The sequence below is a fragment of the Mirounga leonina genome, unplaced genomic scaffold, assembly GCF_011800145.1.
Source record: "Mirounga leonina isolate KUSES-001 unplaced genomic scaffold, KU_Mleo_1.0 Mir_174, whole genome shotgun sequence".
NCBI lineage: Eukaryota > Metazoa > Chordata > Mammalia > Carnivora > Phocidae > Mirounga > Mirounga leonina.
This window is the reverse complement of record NW_023270451.1, coordinates 59,225,224-59,246,923: the sequence shown is the minus strand read 5'-3', so window position 1 is coordinate 59,246,923 and position 21,700 is coordinate 59,225,224. Positions and strand designations below refer to the sequence as shown.

Sequence of the window (21,700 nt, the reverse complement as noted above, 5' to 3'; positions counted from 1 at the left end):
AATTTTACCAATTTTATTCAATCCTCACCAAAAATTTTAGGATGAGACAATCATTTTATAGATGAGGAAACAAAGGTTCAAACTGGTTAGGTAACAAGGTCCCCAGCTTAGTGAGGATCAAAATCAGGATTTCAAGCCTGATCTGCCTATAGAGCCTGTCTTGCTTTTATCTCAAGTTCTTCATAATTAAGTATAATTAGAAAGTTCTTTTTAATTTTTCGGTATTTTCTCCACCTTAACTCATTCTGAAGGGTTTCTGCTATGTCCACACTGTATTTACAGACCTTTAAAATTAAAAACAATGATAGATTCACCACAGAACTTCTTTTTTTTTTTTTTTAAGATTTTATTTATTTATTTTAGAGACAGAGCACAAGAGGGGGGAGCGGGAGAGGGAGAAGCAGACTCCCTGCTGAGCAGGGAGCCTGATGCAGGACTCGATCCTGGGACTCCAGGAGCCGAAGGCAGTTGCTTAACCAACTGAGCCACCCAGGCGCCCCACCACAGAACTTCTTATGTATATACATTGATCACTCTAATTACCTCTCCTTCCTTTCTCTCAGGGAATGCTCCTGTAAATTTATTCCTACTTCTTTCTACTCTCCTCAATCCATCATGGAAGACAATAAGGTCAGTCTGGTTTCTTTAAAGTTTTTGATTACTCACTTTTTAAAAACGACTTAATTTTTAAAAAAAGATTTTATTTGAGAGAGCGAGAGAGAGCTAGAGAGCACGTGCAGGGGGGAGGGGCGATGCAGGGCTCTATCCCAGGACCTGTGATCGTGACCTGAGCCAAAGGCAGACACTAACAGACTGAGCGACCCAGGTGCCCCCAAAAGACTTAACTTTTTAAAGCAGCTTTAGATTTGTAGCAAAATTGGGTGGGAGGTGCAGATATTTCCTACATATCCTCTGACCTCACAAATGCATAGCTTCCCTCATTAGCAACATCCTGCACCAGTATGGTACATTGTTACAATTGATGAACCTACACTGACATGTCATAGTCACCCAAAGTCCATAGTTTACAATAGGCTCCAGTCTTTGTGTTGTATAATCTATGGGTTTGTACAAATGTATAATGACATGTATCCATCATTACGGTACCACACAGGATATATGTTTACTTCCTGAAAAATCCTGTCTGTTTGTCCCCCCACCCCAAACCCTTTTCAGCCACTAATCTTTTTACTGTTTCCATAGTTTCACCTTTTTCAGAATGTCATATAGTTGGAATCATATAGTATGTAGTCTTTTTTCAGATTGGCTTCTTTTACTTAGTAATATGCATTTAAAGTTCCTCTATATCTTTTTGGCTTGATGGCTCATTTGTGTGTGTGTGCCAAATAATATTCATTGTCTGGATGTACTACAGTTTATTTATCCATTCATCTACTAAAGGACATCTTGGTTGCTTCCAACTGTTGGCACTTGTGAATAAAGCTTCTGTAAACTTCATGAGCAGGTTTTTGTGTGGACATGTTTTCTTTCAATTCATTTGGGTAAATACTAAGTGTGATTTCTGGATTGTATGGTAAGGGTATGTTTAGTTTTATTAGAAAGCACCAAATTGCCTTTCAAAGTGGCTGTCCCATTTTGCATTCCCACCAGCAATGAATGAGCATTCCTGTTCTTCACATCCTTACCAACATTTGGTGTTGTTCTGGATTTTGGCCATTTATAGTATAGGTGTGTAGTGGGACTATTTACTCTTTCAAAGATTGCTGACCTTATTGCCTGTGCTCAATACATACTTCCTTGGCTATTATAAATTCTAAAATGGCACAATTCCAAAGTTTTCATCAATTTGTCTTCATCAATCCCCTGCAGCTTTCATAACCAAGTATAGACTAGCAATTCTCTTTATTACTTTTTCTAAAATCTGAAAAACGATATTGTCTAGAAGATCAGGCAAATATTTACCGATGCACTGATTTTTAGCAGATTATAGCTTTAGAAGATGTCTGGACAGTTTAGATTTTCCATTATGTGTATCTTTTGTTTCCGGGACAGCTTTGTGATTTGCCTTTGGCAGCACTTTCCACACCTTTTATCTGACTGAACAGTCTACAACTCTAGAACCATAGCATTTTCATTCATTTTATCCTTACCAAAGTGTGGTCCCTATACCTTTATTCTTAGAAGACATCCAAAGTTTGTTTCAACACCAAGACTCTATCGTTTTTGTTTTGTACAATTCTATCAATTTTGTTTTGTTTTGTATAATTTTGTACAATTATAGCTAGAGGAGGATGTCCTGGATGCATAGCATTGATATTTATTTATTTGTATTTTTTCTTAAATAATAGTAGTCATTTTAATTGTATAATTATGGTGGAACAGAGGAGAGGTAATTGCAGTCTCAGCTTGTTAAATATTTTAAACAGAGCATGAATATCTATTAATAGCATCTACTCAGTAAATATTTAATTGAATTTTCCTAAAAAGATTCCTCAGAGAATCACAAAGCAACCTCTACTACATTAATTGAGATAAGAGTCAGATTCATAATGCCAGAAAGGACCCAGGATTTAATCCCAACCTTCCTGACTAAACACAAAGACTTAGTTCTATATCCTTTTTCCAGTCCTTAGAGTTAGAAAGTGAAAGTTAGATGTTACTATTGATCAGATCCTTTTCTATGCAATTCACATAGCTTTAATCCAATCAATAAAGAGAAGGAAGAATCTCTGAAAAATTCATAATTATTTTTGATATTCGAAAAGTGATGGCTCAGTATCATTTGAGTCCATAGACATACACAGAAGAACTAGTTTCCAAAGCAACAGTAACCAAGTTGCCCTTATAAATTCAACTACGTGAATTATTTATTTCTCAGGGATTTTTCAGTAGGGATAATAAAAACAAGTACACAGCACTATCCATATTTAGAGCAGATGTCATTTAAAAGGAAAATCTTGTTGCATTTAGAAAAAAATTGATATTTTGAACTGCCACAATTGTGCATTATTTGTCCCATTTACCTTCTCTTAATGGTATGGAAAAAAATCTGTAAGAGGAGAAATGAATGTTGAGCTTTTTATGTCATGTACAGATTAAGTAGGCACATTTTTCCCAACAGAGATACAAAGTTAATGGGTAATATTTAAGTGCCATTCTACCAGAAAGACTCTAGCTATTTGAGTAAAGAGGTATCCCTCACTCTATGAAGCAATGTCATTTTTCTATTCCTTCTCACTGATGAGTGAGTAGTAATTCAGTAGGTAATAGATAGGAGAGAGAGAGGTGATTCCACCAGCTGGAGTCAAAAAGACCCAAATTTCATATGCATTTAAGCAACCTTTGTTAGCCATCCACCATCACTGAGGAAGGAGATTTTTCTCTATCATCCTTCCATAAGGCCTTTTAGAATGCTTGCTGGGCATGTCTTTTATTTTCTTCACACCTGCACTTTAAACCTGCTTTCTCCATAAGCAAAGGTGAATGGTGGTGTTGAGTATTTAGCATTTCCTATATTAGCACCCATTAGGCATAACTTCAAAAAATGTTAGTCTTGGGGTGCCTGAGTGGCTCTGTTTAAGTATTTGCCATCAGCTTAGGTCATGATCCCAGGGTCCTGGGATGGAGCCTGGGCTAGGGCTCCCTGCTCAGCAGTGAGTCTGTTTCTCCCTCTCCCTCTGCCCCTCCCCCAACTCATACTCTCTCTCTCTCTCAAATAAATAAGTAAAATCTTTTTTTCAAATGTTAGTCTTACAGTTTACCCTCTCCTGCTTCTCCAACTCTAAGTCTAACACAAAATATATAATAGCATGGAGGGCATTTAGCTCAGTTTTCTGACATGGACATACACCATGATGCCATGTTTTCCTAAGCTTCTAAGGCTCTCCCTCAGCTTCTTTTTATGGCTTCTGATGGGCACTAGATTCCATTCTAAGTACTCACAAGTTGTCCATTCAGTTATCTGTTCTGAATGCTACCCAAATTTGATGTTAATCAAATTGGCCCAAACTTACAGTACCTGCTTTTTTTCTTTTTTTGACTGGTGGGATATTAAAAAAAAAAAAAGGCAGAAAAGTTTAGTTTAGGAAGAAACATTTGAGCTGTGAAGAAGAAAGAGGGAGGAAGAGTATTCCAGCCCAGTAGTGAAACCCAGTGATAAGCACAAAGATGATGTGATTGGGAGAACACCATGCGTATGGTTGCTTGGCAGGTTTGGGGGCATAAGGAGAGAAAGAGAGAAAGAAAATGAAGTTGGAGGGGTAGTGTGTAGAGGGGGACTCAGCAAGCTGGATTGACATTTTGGATTTCTCCTGTGGGCCCTATGGAGACCCTGAATTTTTTAACACTGAGGACTAACATGATCAAATTTATACCTCTGAACAAAAGATAGATAGACTGAAAAGAGGAGAAATTGGATGAAAAGAGACCAGTAATCAAGCTACTTATTTTTGTTTCTTATTTGGTGTAATGTACAGGCCCAGTGAATGTTTGAGGAAAGAATAAATATCCACTGGGAAATTTAAAATATCGATATGGAACTCAAAAGCAAGATGGAAGTATATAGGGGTGGCCTGGAGTATCATTTGGGTGAGGTGCATAGGAAGAGAAAGAAAACATAGGATAGGGTTTGAGAAAACACCAATGTTTAGGGGCAGGTAAAAGACAAGAAACCAGCAAAATGTCTAATGGAATAGGAAAAAGCATGGAGAATTAGTGTCCATGATCCTGATGGAAGTAAATTTGAAGATGGAAATTAAAAATAAGCAAAATAAAATGGTGCAGCAAGGTGAATGTTGGTTTTCCTTTGAAGGCCATTGCTGGCCATGATGACAGCACCTTCATCAGAGTGACAGCAAAAGGAACCAACCTGTGGGGAAGAGGTTAGAAAGAGATGGTGAGGGTAGTTATGGAGGGAGGAGAAAGATGGGATTGCAGCTAAAGTGGAAGACAGTGTTAAGCCTTCTTTAATATAGGTAGAGCTGAACTTGTTTATCAACTACAGACAATAGAGAATTGAAGAAGAGAGGAAGAGACAGAGAATACTGATGGATAAAATTCTGGAGAAGTCTCCAAGTGGTGGGATACCACTGAAAGATGTTTTTATGAGAAGAACTTAGAGCTTAAAAAATACTTAAAATGGAGGAGGGGTAGGGATTGAGCTGGTAATTTATTCATACATCTGCCATCAAGAAGTTGATCTAATTGAATCCCTAATCCTGGTAAGAAGGGATAAAATGCTCCATTTGAAAGCATAATTTTTCTTATTAATTATTCATAGACTCATAATTTTTTTTTTTAATCTGAAAGGTAATTAGAAGATCTCCTAAAATTCCTATCAGGTCAGTAAGTGCTGAAAATGGAGGAAAATCATGACTTTGGGGCCTTTCTCTGGAGCCTGCTTTTAGTAGTTGGAGTGGTTAATGGAGGGAAGGAGGTGCTTCCTTCTGCTTTCTGTTGCATCTCGCATCACTGCAGGGAGGTCCAGATGGTAGGTGGGAGGGGATAGGAACTGAGATCAGTCTGGATTCTGCTGGTACGTGCACTGAGGATTTATTTTCACAGTTTTGGATTGGTGGTCTATCTGTTGAGAAAGTGATGCAAGAATCCTTTATATCTCATAGCAGATAATCAAAAGTACTTTTGTAAAAGTTTAATTGAAGTAAGTAAATATGAAGTTATAAAACCTATAATAAAGAAGTTCTCAGATGCCATTACAAAGTGATGACACCCTAGCAACTCTGCTTGCACACTGGAAGCTGGAGTTAATGTCAGGAATGTCATAAATGCTCAATATTTTTTAAAGCTACATATTAGAGAGTAATAAAAAATTAATTTCAATGTTGCATAATTTAAAAATGGATTCACATTAAAAATATCTACTTTTTCTATAGTTAAGAGTCTGTTACTTGATTTTTTTTCTCCTTTGCTCATTTGTTTCTTAAATTCCACATATGGGAGCGCCTGGGTGGCTCAGTCAGTTGAGCGTCTGCCTTCTGCTTGGGTCATGATCTCTGGGTCCTGGGATCGAGTCCCATATCGGGCTCTCTGCTCAACGGGGAGTCTGCTTCTCCTCACTCTCCCTCTGTGCTCTCTCTCTCCCTCTGCCCCTCCCCCCCAACTTGTGCGAGCGCTTGCTCTCTCTCTCTCTCTTGCAAATGAATAAAATCTTTAAAAGAAAATTCCACATATGTGGGGAAATGGGTAAAATAGGTGATGGGATGAAGGAGGGCACTTGTCATGACAAGCACTGGGTGTTGTATGGAATTGATGAATCGCTATATTGTACACCTGAAACTAATATAACACTATATGTTAACTATACTGGAATTAAAATAAAAACAGTAAAAAAGTAGAACCAAAAAAATGTACTTTTTATAATACAACTTTCACCTCTGAGAAATAATTGGTATTTGAAATATTTTGTGAACTACTTTTCAATCTGAAAAGAAAATTATTTTTCTTGATTATAAAATAATGCAAACTCTAAGTATTAAAATAAGTAAACACATAAAGAAGAAAGTTTTTTAAAATCCAAATAAAATACCACCACCTAGATATAAATACTGTTCATATTTAAGAAAACATCTCCTCAGATATAGCTCTATGGGGCACCTGGCTAGCTCAGTCAGAAGATATGTGACTTGGGTGCCTTGGGTGACTCAATTGGTTAAGTGTCCAGCTCTTGATTTCGGCTCAGGCTCAGGTCATGATCTCGGGGTCCTGGGATTGAGCCCCGTGTGGGGCTCTGCACTCACTGGGGAGTCTGCTGGAGATTCTCTCTCTCTCTCTCCCTCTGCCCCTCCCCCTGCTCACACACATGCTCTCTCTCTAAAATAAATGTTTAAAAAAAGAGCATGTGACTCTTGATCTTGGAGTCATGAGTTTGAGCCCCATGTTGGGTGTAGAGATTACTTAAATCAAACTTTAAAAAAAAACCCAGAGCTCTGTATAAGCACTAATATACATATACTTGTCATAATTTTACTAAATAATTCTTTATTTTTTGATAATGCCATAAAACCTTTCAGAATTTAATTTCCAGGGGTTAGAGACTATGGTTTCTAAACATCTTTTGTGTTCTGGCCTTTACTGCAACATAGATGAACAGATACATTCAGCATGAAAGGACATTTTATGTTGGTTCACATTAGTAGCAGTTTTCAATTAGAAAGAGACCAGTTCAGGAGTTCTCTTGCATCTGTAAGTGATATTTTGCTGCTCTTTTCATGTAAATCTTTATGATACCTTTCTTTTCCTACGAGCCATGATTTTCCTCCGTAAAATGAGGGAAAGGCACGGTACTCGATGATGGTATTTTTTTCCACCCAGGGACGTACAAATTACTAAGAAAATATTTTATTCCATTAGCCTGAGAAGTCTTAGTTACAACTTGAAGACCTGCTGTGAGGAGACTCAGAATGAAAAAGGCAACCTTTTTTTTTCTTTTTTCATATTAAAGAGACTGTAGGAGAGAAGGTCATGACCATGTCACCTAGGATTTATTCTCTGACAAAAGGAGGAACCCAAAAAAGGCATGCGACAAAGGAGAAACTCCTCATAAATTCCTAAAGAGAGCTTAGAGCGCACGTGCCAGCATCCTCCTTGCTTACAGGGTTTCAAGAAGAGCTGACCTATTCGGGTGGGAGAGTTTAAAAGGGAAAGAAAAATAAGGAAAAACGAGAGAGAGCACAGGGAGAAATAAACAGAGCCTGAAAGAGAAAAGTGAAGCAGATGGTGGATGCGGATGAGTCAGCACCTTCAATGGCTAGAAGCCCCGGTTCCTTTCTCCACCCAGAGTGGCTGAGCCCCTTGCTCCAGCTTCTACCCTTGCAGACAATCGCTCCTTCACTCAGGACCTCATGACTTAATTCCATTTGTTCTTGTGCTTACGCTGTTTTGATTTGCTGACCGGTCTTGGATTCTGATCTTTCTCTTGGCCTTTCTTCTACTTACCAAGGAAAGCAAAGATTACAGTTCTTACCAGTGAGTATCTGGATGAAGATACCTGAAGATGAGACATCCTGCGTGCCAGGGGAGTGTCATGTGTCCATCTCGTTTCCTTTCAGAAAAAGTCTCCTGACATCCACCACCAGCCAAATGAGCAGCAGGCAGTGACTCTTACCCCCCTTCCCCCGCCCTCCCCCCACCCCAGGAAACAGAGTAGCCAGGAACACAGAGAGTAAAGATAATGCAAAGATTAAACCTTAGTTGCAAACCTAGGATGTAACTTCTATCACTGGTTTCAGCATTTGGTATCACATGTTCTGTCAATATTTACCCATCAGTATTATTTACTGTTTTTTAAAAGAGACTTTTGAAAGGTTTTTTTGAATAGCCAGTCTTTTTATTATAGTTATATTTTGTTTATATATAATATATATAATTATATTATAGTTTCAATTAAATGGCACCTTTGAAGTGTTTTTTCTTTTTGAAGATTGATTTATTTATTATTTGAGAGAGAAAGAGTGGGTGGAGGGGGGTAAGGCGAGGCAGAGGGAGATGGGGAGAGAGAATCTCCAGTAGACTCCACGCTGAGCACAGAGTCCAACCAGGGCTCGATCTCACAACCCTGAGATCCCTACTAGAGCTGAAATCAAGAGTTGGATGCTTAGCTGACTGAGCCACCCAGGCACCCCATGAAGTGGTTTTTCTGTGTGGATTCCAACCAAATTAAGACAACAAATAAAGTACTTTCTTTTTGTTTTCTGATTTATGGGAAAAAACTGATGTTTTTGCTTTTCCATAGAAACTAAAATAAAAATTTAACCCCTTAGACCTTTTGCAGAATAACTATATTATGTTCTAAGTTTTACTGCAGGTTTCATAGTCTCTGAGGATACAAAGGAATAATCTTTTATTCTGGGATTATTTCTTAATTTAAAGGATGATTAAACCTACTTTAGTCTACGACCTTTGCCATTCTCCTCTTTTTCCCACACACACACAATAATTTTTTTCTACATAAAATATTACGGGTAATATTTCGCTAAGTGTCTGAAAGTAAATAGTACAGTATTAGCTGTTGTTTACTGTAGTTGCAGAGAATATTATTATGTTACTCTTTATAAAGCTTTTCTAAAAATTTGAAATACTTCAAAAGAATTTTTACTGAAATACTTTTTTTATTTGGCATAATTTCCAATTTGCCAAAAAATTGCAAGGATAGTACAAAGAATTCCTATATACCCTTTGTTCAGATTCACAAATATTAACATTTTATCGCACTACATTTATAATTCAGTCTTTCTACGTATACATGTTATTCCCCCCCCAACCATTTGAGAGTAAGTTACACATGTGATATCCTTTTACCCTTCAATACTTCATGGTTATTTATTTATTTATTTGGACAGAGAGAGAGAGAGCATAACCCAGGGGAGCAGCAGAGGGAGAGGGAGAAGCATGCTCCCTACTGAGCAGGGAGGCCAATGCGGGGCTCAATTCCAGGAGCCTGGGATCAAGACCTGAGCCAAAGGCAGAAGCTTAATCGACTGAGCCACCCAGGTGCCCAAGGTCATTTCTAACATAACAGCAGTACAATGATCAATATTAGAAAATTAACATAATATCATTGTATTGATACAACACTAGTTGCTAATCAACAGGCTGTATTCACATTTTTTCAACTATCTCAATAATGTCCTTCGTAGGGAAAGGACTCAGGTCTGGCACCTGAGTGCATTTAGCAGTCAGGTGTCCTCAGTCTGCTTTGATCTGGAAGCGTTTTTCAGTCTTTCCTTGCCTGTCATGACCTGGACATTTTTGATGAGTACAGGTCAGCTGTTTTGTACAATGTTCTTGAACTTAAGTTCTCAAAACTTTTGTTTTAAGATTTTAGAGAAAACATCTTTCCTGTTTCTCAGACTAACTTAAAACTGCATCTAGGGACACCTGGGTGGCTCAGTCAGTTAAGCATCTGCCTTCAGCTCAGGGGATGATCCCAGGGTGCTGGGATCGAGCCCTGTGTCAGGCTCCCTGCTCAGCCGGGGGAGGGGGGCGGGGGGGGGAGTCTGCTTCCCCCTCTCCCTCTGCCCCTCCCCTCTGCTCGTGCTGGCTCGCTCTCTCTCTCTCTCAAATACATAAAAAAATCTTTAAAAAACGCTGCATCTAGTATTGCACTCATTTCCCCTACACCAGACCTAATTATCTATATCCCATTTCTGCAAAAGGGGGTCATCATTTCCCAGTTTTTCAATCCAGAAACCTAGGCACTGCCTTCTCCTTCTCATCCAGCTTCCGTGACAGAGAGGGCATCTTACAAAAAGATTGTGGTCTTTCTCCCCGCACTACCCCTGATTGAGGTCCTCCTGCCTTCTCACTTCCAGTAGCCTCCAGCTGGTCTCCACTTTGCCCACCTTTCCACATCTCCCCTCCTTACAGTCAGTCCTTCCCCAAAGCTCCCAAAGCAGTTCTTTACATCTAAAACATAAATCAGTGTTTCCCTATTACTAAAGATACTTCAAGGATTATACAGAGCTTGTGGGATAAATTGCAAATGCCTTTTTAGTGCACCCAGAGCCTGCCTTGCTGGCTTTAACTCTCAGCCCTCCTTCTCTACCTCCCAAGCCTTGGTCATATTGAACTACTTGGAAATTCCCAAACAACCCTGCTGGGTTTTGCCTCGGAGCCTTCCCATATACCACTCCCTTAGCTTGAAATATGTTCCTCCCTCCCCACCCACACATTCTTTTTTATTCAACTGATGGCTAGGCTTCTATTAAAACTCCATTCAAGTAGCACCTCTTCTGCTTACCCCTTCTACTTCCCCTACCCTCATCACCCACCTCCAGCAGTGAGGTTTTGCTCTTTTTACCATGAACTCTGAAAAGCAAAGACCTTTACAACAATTCTAATGACGAGAGAACACTTTCTGGTAAACTAAGCCATTCCTGAACCAAACTAATCGTCTAGAAGCCAGAACTCAACGTGCCACCCAAAGGAGCAAAAAGCGCTCATTTATTTTCTTCTCCCTTGTTTGGTCCTGCCATCACTAGCTTCAGCTCCACTCTTCTAATATATTTACTTGTGTGACTGGTTATGTGAAGTTTCTTATGATGTCCTTATTACATTTATAGCTTTCAAATGGAGGCTTTTCCTCCTGGGAGTAGACTCCTGGCTATCTTTTAAAAATCACATCAGTGCTAATTATATAGATAAATCACAGAAATTGGCATTGTAAGAATAGTGAGTGGTAGCAAAGTTACCAGAGTAAAGGTTAATTAGCCAGGAAAAAATTCCATGTGGTTGTAATTGTCAATGTGTCCCGTAAAGTACAATGGTTGGTACAACCAGCTTATGGGCTCTGGTGAGGCTGTCTCTGCCCCAGGTTATTTTGTGCCCAATAGACTGCATGGAACTCAATCAATATTTGTGAAATAAATAGTGGCTTTGTCAAGCCTAAGATATAATCAAGCCTATAAATAATTATGGAGAAACTATTATTCAAGTTATCCACTCCAAAGAAAAGTCTTAGCATTCAGTACTGGGGGTATTAAAGCTAATTTGGATCTGCTTTCACCCAGGTTCCTGAGACTGTGGTTAGAGCCTTGCACTGAACCATGTTATTGCTCATATTTTCTATAAACTTACTTCAGCCTATGTTTAGTGTCTGATTTCCACTCCTGTCAACCAGTGATTTTCAAATCTGCCTTCACATAAAAATCATCTGAAATGCTCTGAGAAAATAATGAGGCCTGGGACCCACCTCCAGAGGTTTGGATTTAATGATCCCAACACTAGTATGTTTGGAAATTGGGCATTTGACTATAAAGCGCCAGTTCAGAACCGTTGCTGGGAGAGAATCTATTTTATTTCTGCCTAGTGTCTGGACAAACTTTCTTTTTAATTTCACTTTTGTATATGTTTCCTTTTTTCAGAATTTGCATGGTGCTACCATGCTAGTTATAACTTGCATAATCATCTTTATATGAATATAAATATTACTATATTTAGCATATGGTTTCTTCAGAGAATAGCAACATAGAACACTGGAAGGATTTGAAATTCAGTCGTCATTTGAATTCCCACATAGGATTCCTGGGACAATCGATAAAACTGATGGCACTGAAGTTATCAATGCATAAATAAAGACATATCCTAAACTGCAACATTGTTGTGAGTGATGATATGGTAACTACTAATGGCATTTTCTGTTAGTTCCAGGAAAAGTAAAACAGCTAGGAATTCTAGTAGCTAAGAATCTGAGTGCATAGAAGGTCTTTAACTGATGAATGATTGTTGAGTCATCTAGTTCTTCTTTAAGTGGCAACATGACCAATCTTTCATAAATAAAGATGGCTTTCAGTGAGACAATAATAAATGAAAACAATTCATTGTATTCATTGATATTTTAAGCCATCATCTTGCGTAGCAATTGCAAGCAAAGATTAAGTAACTAGCTGTTGCACAAATGTAAAGCTTAGATGTCATTTCAAAACTTGAAATCAGAAAACACATTCTTTTTATTAAATGTTGTTTTTCCACATTATGGTTGCTATTTTGCTTCTAAAAATGATAGTCTAGGGATGCCTGGACCCAGTCAGTTGAGCACCCGACTCTTGATTTTGGCTCAGGTCATGATCTCAGGGTCCTGAGATCAAGCCCTGCGTCAAGCACCGTCCTGGGTGCGGAGCCGAAGGGATTCTCTCTCTCTGCCCCTTCCCCCTCAAAGAAAAATGATAGTCTACATTCAGTCTGTTTTGGTTGGGCATGTGAAAAGATTAAAGAAAGGCTGAACAAATTGAATTATAGTTATCTAGATTTTTTAACATTCCAGTATAATTAATGTACAGTGTTATATTAGTTTCAGGGGTACAATATATTGATTCAACTATTCTATACATTATTCAGTGCTTATCACAATAAGTATACTCTTAATCCCCATCATCTATTTCACCCATACCCCCACCACCTCCCCTCTGGCAACCACCAATTTGTTCTCTAAGAGTCTCTCTTTTTTCCTTTCTTTGTTTCTTAAATTCCACATATGAGTGAAATCATATGGTATTTGTCTTTCTCTGACTAGTTCACTTAGCATAATACCTTCTAGATGTTGTTGCAAATGGCAAGCTGATTTTTAAAGTTCTAGGAGCTAAGCCCCACTAATTGTAAAATCTCATGATGTTCAGCTCTGGTTTTCAAAGCCAAATGTTAGGGGGATTCATCTTACCAGTGCGAGTCCCCTGTGCCCAGATGCCCCGTATGGGGGTCTACTCTTCTCCCTTCTCTGGCCCTCCCTCTCCTGGTCAATCTCGCAGGTCAGCTTGGTTTCAGACAACTTCTCTATTCTTCCTGTGGTTTTTGATGTGGACTCTTCTCTCTATGTGTAGTTGTGGAAAGTCTCTTCTGCCAGTTTTCAGGTCATTTTCTGGGTTGTTTATACTGATGTTGGTGTTGCCTCAGTGTATGTGTGGGATGAGGTAAGTTTAGGACCCTCCTACTCCACCGTCTTCCCCCTAGTTATCTAGGTTTTTAAAACTTGGACACCACATCAATATACTATAAAGTAAAATTAGGGTAATGAAGATGTTTTTAAAGTAACTCAAGCCCTCTACATCACAGGGAAAAGAATGAGTGAGAGTGCTCAAAATAATTTATAACGGACCAAAGTCAGGTCCCTTGTTCTAAAACATTAGTAAAAAAACTATTTTGGATTTCAACTAATTCTTACAGAATATTATTAACATTTAAGTGTAAATGAGTTAAGGGCACCTGGGTGGCTCAGTCAGTTAAGTGTCTGCTTTCGCCTCAGGACATGATCCCAGGGTCCTGGAATCGAGTCCTGCGTCAGGCTCCCTGCTCAGTGGGGGGTCTGCTTCTCCCTCTGCCCCTCACCCCATTCTTGTGCTCTTTCTCACTCTCTCTTTCTCTCAAATAAAAAGTGTAAATGAGTTAGAAACATGTGCACCCTATTTTCCTTAAATTTTTTAAATAAAATATTATATAATATATATATAAAAAATAATTTTTAAAAGACTGGTGAAAGTACAGAAGCAAACAAAAGAGTGACAGGTCTCCAAGGGCCACCCGTACACACACAGACGCTGGCCCGGATTCTGCCTCAGGTGGGCCCAAGCTTCTTAGCAAATGTTCTAGTGGAAGGACTGTTTTTATGTATTTATCTCCAGCAAAAAAGTAAAGTACTAGTCAGCTTGATCAGTGGTTGTGATACATGTACTACAGTGGTTAGGTTAGTGGTTGAGGTTTCGGTTAGTTACCCAAAGTCAACCTCAGCCTAGAAGCAGTTGATCCTCCTTCCGACTCACCAGCAGGAAGTCAGTAGTAGCCTCAAACTACGTCACATGCCCACATCATTCAGCTCACCTCCTCTCATCACGTCAGCATTTTATCGTCTTACCTCACGACAAGAAGGGTGAGTACAGGGCAGTAAGATACTTTGAGCGAGGGAGACCACATTCACATGACTTCTATTGCAGTATATTGTTATATAATTGTTCTATTTTATTGTTATTGTTAATCTCTTGCTATGCCTAATTTATAAATTAAACTTTATCATAATTATGGATGTATGGGAAGAAACAGTACATATAGGGCTCAGTACTCTCTGCACTTTCAGGCATCCCCTGGAGATCTTAGAAGTATCTTCCATGGATAAGGAGGATTTCCAGAAACAGCATGAATGTCTCAAATGCGCCCTCACACTGGAACATAATAACCACAAACACAATAAAAGAGCTGCCTCAGAAGTTATATGACCCATTTGACAATATGCTTGCTTGTCACTCGGTTATCTTGTGGGAACTTCCTTGCTTGTCACCCAATAATCTTTCCTCCTTGGCTCTGACTTTATGGTTGGGAGGTATCAGAGACAATTCAGTACTAGGACTTCAATTTTTTTTTAATCAATACTCATTTATAAGAAGACGTGCTATTTCCATCTCTCTACTTGCTCGTTCCCTTTTATCTAAGTGTTCCAATATCCCCTTTACAGTGATCTATAAAACAGTGATAATTATAACACAGGGAGCAGGAGGATTGTTCTTAACTTATCAACAGCTCTAGGAACTTTATGTCATGTAAATATAACTAGCCAAATTGAAAACTATAAGCCACGGAACAAGTGTCAATAGACACTCACGATGAAGAAAATTATAATGCCTCCTAGGCATATGTGACTTTTTTCTTTTCTTTTCTTCTTCTTTTTTTTTTTTTTTTTCAGAGATGAAGAGAGGGAAAAGGGGGCAGAGGAAGAGCGAGAATCTTAAATAGGCTCCATGCTGAGTGCGGAGCCTGACATGGGGCTCAATCTCACGACCCTGAGATCATGACTTGAGCTGAAATCAAGAGTCGGATGCTTAACTGACAGAGCCACCAGGGTGCCCCTGTGACTTTTGTTTTAACAGCGGCAGAGTCCCACTTAGGTGTCTCTGCAGTGTTTCTGTTGTCTGGCCGTGCAGGGGATTGTCATGACTCCTACTGAGCGTTTCTGCCATAGAATACCACAGTTTTCTTCATCCATAATCAGGGAGCATCTGACTGTTTGAAACCAGAGGTAGTGTAAGTTAATGGGTTTCGAGAGCACCATAGGAGAGTCTTGGAGGACTCCTCTGAAGTGTTCTGTCTTCATAGGGATTAAATAGTGAGACATGGCTTGAATACTGATTTAGGAGACTTGGGATAGAAATTGGAAAGGAAAAAAAGAGAGTCAGTTCCCATCAGCCAGTATATTTATTCATCCATTTAGGTATGATAGGATGGTGAAGGCTGTCAACTCCATTAAATGGTCTCATTTGCTTGAGGGAAGTGGGTATAGTTGTGACAACTCAAGTGAAGGTGATTTTGTTGAAATTTTTACACAGTTGTAAGCAGAGCAGACTTGCTGCCATTCAAAGCAAAGGAGACTGAGAAGAGCATTGCAGCAGGGGTGGGTACAAATGCTCACAAGAGAGAAAGAAATACTCCATTTTCTATCCCTGGCATCTGTAAAATGGGACAGGTTGCATTTTGATCAAGAGTTTGAAAAATCTAATTACTTCAAAATATGGTATTGTTTTGGGGGTCTGAGGACAAAGGTTTAAACCTAAGATTTTTGTAGCAGATTTTACACGTGTTGGAAAAGTAGAAAAGGACTCAGGCCAGGTATTTCCTCAACCACTCACATTCATCACCATAAAATATAGCCTCACTAGTACAGATGGAAAGAATGGCTCAGCTTTTCACAAAACTTTAAGGAGTTCCTGTGTGTTTTATATTGAGTATTATAGGATCTTAATCTGTTCAGTGGGAAACAGTGAGTACTATTGTATTACAAAAACTTTAAAGAAATAAACAGAAGACCACCACCTAGAGGACTGCCATAGTCTTCTCACCCCTCTGATTGAGAAAAGAAATAGAACTGCTTCATTAAATATTGATGACATTTTAAATCTTAGCCATTTTAAATATTGATGACAACATGTTTTTCAAGTACTCTAACCACCCCCGGATGAAGCACCCTGCAACATTGTGAATTTAGATGTGATATAAATTTGATCACAGTGTCATCAGTGATTGGCCAACTCTAAGCAGACCTCTCATTTCATTCACCTAGCAAATTGTTATCCCCACCATTTATGCATCTGGAGTTTTTGGACCTCTCTAATAGTGTATGATGGATTTTTACCATGTTGTGAAACTGTTTCAAAACCAATCACTAAATCTTAGGACCCTACATATTCCCCATGTTCCTCAAGTATACTTGGAAAGGAAGAAATTATCGTAGGCAGTATCAGATTTATAGACATTATGATTCAGAAATCTGATGACCTTGCTTCCCTAGATGGGGGGAAGGGGTGAAGAGGACTGGGAGGATTAGGGGTGGATGTGAGAACCTTAATTTTTCTAATTAAGGATAATTTACTTCTTGAAAATTTGTCTCTTCCAGATTCACTTATCTTGTTGGGGATGATGGTCAGTCTTTCACAGCTTCCCTCTCCTTCCTCCTTTGCCTTTAACCACAGGGCATGTGGGCAACAGAGTACTTTTGAAACCTTGTGACCTCAGAGGGATAGTTATCTGGTCCACATCCTGTACTGGGGTGTTCTCTGATGGCTCTGGGTGTTTCATTCTCTGTGTTCTTTATGATATTCTAAAGCAATGGGTTCCATCTATATTTAGGGCAAGTTAGCAGCTATTGTTACTGATGTCTGTGGTCCCTGTCATAGCCTCTGGTAGTGACATCTATGTGCCTCATCCCCACCTGAAGAACCCACAAGTCTGTGTACTCTCGTTTTTCTAGTTCTCCCAGGGGTAAGGGGGTGGGTACCTTCTGGACCTTACCTTGGTTTGGACAAATCCTTGGGAACCAGGAACAAATGCTCACTTGAGACCTCATTCACCCTATGTCAATCAACGCAGATCACTTCAGTGCCAGTTGGGAAGAGAAGTGTAAGTTCTGTTTGCCCTCAGATCTCTCCAGCTCTTCTTCCCTCCATCCCCTCCCAGCTCCCACTCAGGGTTTTCACCTTAGAAGAGGAGAAGGGCCAAAATACTATCAGAGGCACCACACCCACTTCCTTTGCATCCCCTCCCCTCATTCTCCAGGCTACCATCTGGGCGCAACAAGAAATTGCCTCTAAAAAGATCATAAAGTACATCCTTTCTCCCCCCATAGCTGGTAGCAAATCTGTATGCTTTATGATTCCAGACCTTTAAAGGGAAGCTTCAGGAATTTAGAAAATCCTTTTCTTTCTCAGTTGCAAGGCTGTTGTTATAGGAAGCCCTGTGCTTTCATGACTTTCTGTACCTAACTTTTAAAAGTTTATTTTGAGACCTAAAGATGAATACTTTCTTCTTTGCTCTTGGCTGGTTCTGCTTATGCTCTGAAGTAATGGTCGCTTCATCCCTGTTGGGTAAAGGGTTTGGTAATAACAATTATCATAAGTAAAGACTGTATCAGGTGATATTTCAAAGTATTATCCTATTATGAAATTATTAACAATTTGCAATTATTCCCAGGTATAATTATATTCTTTTTCAGGGACAAGCATGATAGACAAGTTATAAGAAATAAAGTAGTATTCAGTGACAGTAAAATCATACTATGAAACAAGTTTAAAGATTGTAGACTTTCTACATTTTAATTCATATGGGCCTACAGGAGTGGCCTAGAAAATAAGTTGGATTAATGTGTTGGCAGGCATCACATAACAAGTTGATGTTAAATTTATACATTGGCCAAGTTAGTTTACTGGCATTACCTCTACTCCCTCAAGACCTCTCTTTGGGATGCAAACATCTAGATTTGGTGACAGACAGCCGAGAGCAGTAGGATTGAGTTATTCACGAAGAAGAACTCTGATTAATGAGCTTCAGGTAAGAACTAATTTCCAGACAACCATCTATGCCATCACTAGAACCTGAAAGTTCCCATTTATGATCAATGTCAAGGTGAGGGTGAAAAGAGAAATTTACTTTGTAACAGCAAAAAAAATTTAAGCTTTCCTTTTAAAAGGTAAGCACTTCTAAGCAGTAACTTGACTTGTTTTAGAAGGATTAAGAATATACTTACATTGTCTATGTTCTCTGATTGCTTCAAAGGGGAAGATTTTGTCTTTATAATAAGTTTGAGAATCTTTAAGGGGTGTGGCTATGCAGTACATATATTTTGTATCTCTGAGAACATCTAACCAATGTTAGCTATGTTCTAAATAAATTGGTATATATACTCAGTGAGTAGATTGATATTCCATAACGTCATGGTAGATACAAATACATTGTTTAAATCGTTTTGCATGTTATATAGAATTTAGGATTTCCCTTGAGCTTTGCAAATGGATGGGCATTAGATAAGAAGGGAAAAGGAGGTCATATTCAATGGGAAGGCTAGTGAGAGTGAATACAGTGCATTATGAGAGGGTAAGCACATCTCTTTGACTAAAGACAGGGACTAGATATAGAAGCCAAATGGTGGGATGCTCAAAAACAAGCAACAGAAGTAGTGAAGTGACACAATGGAAGCAGGTTAGGTCTCTATTTTCCGTGTTTCCACCTACATGGAAGATGAACTGGGGCCTAATGGTACAAAAGAAACAAGATGCTTTCCGGCTTTTGTACTAGCTCTCTTCACATCATTCAAGAAGACCCCAGGGTGTATCATGAGTAATTCTAATTGTTTTTCTTTGCTTATCTCATGTTCTCTCCAATTCCCCGTGATGGATCCTAACACTGGCTGCATGTATCCTGCATTGTTGCCATGATATCACCTGTTTTGTCTGATGAAGATAATGTGGCTTGGCACCCGGGTCATAGTCATGTCTCCTGATTTTGATGTACCTCTGATGCCGTTGCATTTAACTCCTCCCATTTCCTTTGCTAATGTGGGACTACTCCCGTCATGTATTATACTCTCTTATTTGGTCCATGAAGCAGCAAGCTATTTTTTTTCAGGGCCTTGCCAAAAATTATCACAGCCTGTTACCCCCTTGGCTCTGACCATAAGTTGTAGAGGGAGAAGAGAAAGCCAAAAAACAATCTGGATATGGGGCACCTGGGTGGCTTAGTTGGTTAAGCGTCCGACTCTTGATCTCAGCTCAGGTCTTGATCTAAGGGTCATGAGTTCAAGCCCCATGTTGGGCTCCACGCTGGGTGTGGAGCCTACTTTTTAAAAAAAAAATCTGGATATATATACACTAAACTGTTGTATTAGCTATCTACTGCTGCATAATAAATTATCCCAAAACTTAACAGCTTAAAACAATAAGCATTTATTATTTCATGGTTTCTGTCAGTCAGGAGGCATGACATAGCTGGGTCCTTTGGCCCAGTATTCCTCATCAGGCTGCAATAAAGGTGTCAGCAAGGGCTGTGGTCTCATTTCAAGGCTCATCTGGGGGAGGTTCCACTTCCAAGCTCACTCACATAACTATTGGCAGGACTCCGGTCTCTTGCTGAGACACCAGTTCTTTATCACATTTGCCTATCATGGGGCAGCTCACAACATGGCAGCTGGCTTCTCTCAGAACATGTGAGGGACAGAGTGAGTGAGAACCAGCAGGATGAGTCATAGTTTTTTTTGTCAATGAATCTCTGAAGCAACATCTCATCATTTTGCTATATTCTACTTGTTAGAAGCAAGTCAGCTGGTCCAGCCCACATTCAAGGGGACAGAATTACACAAGAGCATGAATACCAGGAAGGAAAGATCACTGGGGCCATTTTAAAAGCCACCTACCACAACTGTGGAGAATTTCCCCACTTTTCTGGTGACCATACCCTCTTAAAATCTTGAGTTCCTTATGCAACTACCAGGCAAACTCAGACAAATCTGAATTTGGATAGGCTGTCACTCTCAGACTCCTGTTTTACAGTTTCTTCAGAAAAGGAATCTGGCAACAATATACAAGATGGATTAAAGAAGACTTGTGGTTAGGAAACTAAATCAAGAAATTATCGTAACTGTACTGATGAAAAGTAGTAAAAAGTCCAAACCAGGATGGTGGTAGGGAGCTTCAAGGGAGGATATAGATGCAAAAAAGGCAGAAAATTAAGAATCAAAAATACTTGCTTCAAAACTGAATACAGAAAATGGAAAGAAAGGAACAACAACAACTTGAATTCCCTGGTGGATCCAGGGTACTGCTGGCATTTATGAAAAATGGGAAAATTTGGGAAGAAGTCCAGGGAGCAGACTGCTCCCACCCTCCAGTCTCTAATTCTAATTTTTTAAAGATTTCATTTAATTATTCATGAGAGACAGAGATAGAGAGAGTGAGAGAGAGAGAGAGAGGCAGAAGCAGAAGCAGGCTCTCTGCGGAACAGGGAGCCCAATGTGGGACTCAATCCCAGGACCCTGGCATCATGACCTGAGCCAAAGGTAGACACTTAACCAACTGAGCCACCCAGGCGCCCTCTAATTCTAATTTTTTAAAGTTAAAAAATGTGGAAGTTTATTGTAGGACACTTGGATAGTATGGCTAAATGGAATGGAAAGGCCTGCAGGTCATTTTGAGAATCACCTATGTTGTGAATTTTAAAATTGCTACAAGCAAGATTTTATTCACCATGATGCTTTCTTTTGTTTTCTCTTCTCATTTTCTTCTTTTTCATTTTCAGTTTCAACAAAAGATTTCTCAGTGTCTTAAGGATTTTAAATATTGAGGGGTTGATCTCACCTCATGACAGTAAGTTCAGTGTTTTGCCTCCTGACTGAACCACTTCCAGAAGGATCTTGATAACCAGCTTGATGGTCAGATTGTTCATTTCTTTTTTTTTTTAAGATTTATTTATTCATTTTGAGGGGGGCAAGCCGAGGGAGGGGCAAAGGGAGAAAGAGAGAATCTTAAGCAGACTCCCTACTAAGTGCGGAGCCCAACACAGGGCTTGATCCCATGACCCCAAGGTCGCCACCCACACAGAACCAAGATTCGGGCACTCAACTGACTGAGGCACCCAGGCACCCCCAGACTGTCCATTTCAATGGCTTTGTCAGTATAGTGTTTCTCCAGAAATTTATACAGTGACTTGGCACCCTGCCTATGGCATTGGCCTCCCAGGAATGGTTTGTTCCTGAGGGGCCAGTCTCCTGAGGGGTGGAAATGTAAGGGTGAAGGCAGGTTGAGTTGTGGAGGGAGAGTGGGCCAGATGAGAGGCAGCCCCAGAAGAAGGAGCTAAAGCTCAGATTCCATTAGCCCAGGAGGCCCATGGGGACAAGACTCCTGACCTGGCCCTGGCAGCCAGCGTGGAGAAAGTTTATAGGTTTTCTCTTCTCTCTGAGCTTATTTATAGCAGAGTCCAACAA

At 39.6% G+C, this 21,700-nt stretch overlaps 1 long non-coding RNA gene across 2 annotated transcripts in view; it reads left to right on the top strand.

Moving 5' to 3' along the window:
• The window catches only part of LOC118021016, an 81,625-nt gene extending 59,925 nt beyond the window's left edge, over window positions 1-21,700 (top strand). The window contains exons 3-5 of one of the 2 annotated variants that reach the window (XR_004682080.1): window positions 564-630; window positions 18,177-18,276; window positions 21,016-21,700. This is a non-coding gene — a long non-coding RNA (uncharacterized LOC118021016). Of the gene's footprint in view, window positions 1-563; window positions 631-18,176; window positions 19,001-21,015 lie in introns of those variants that run through there. The other variant, XR_004682079.1, reaches the window with a different exon arrangement.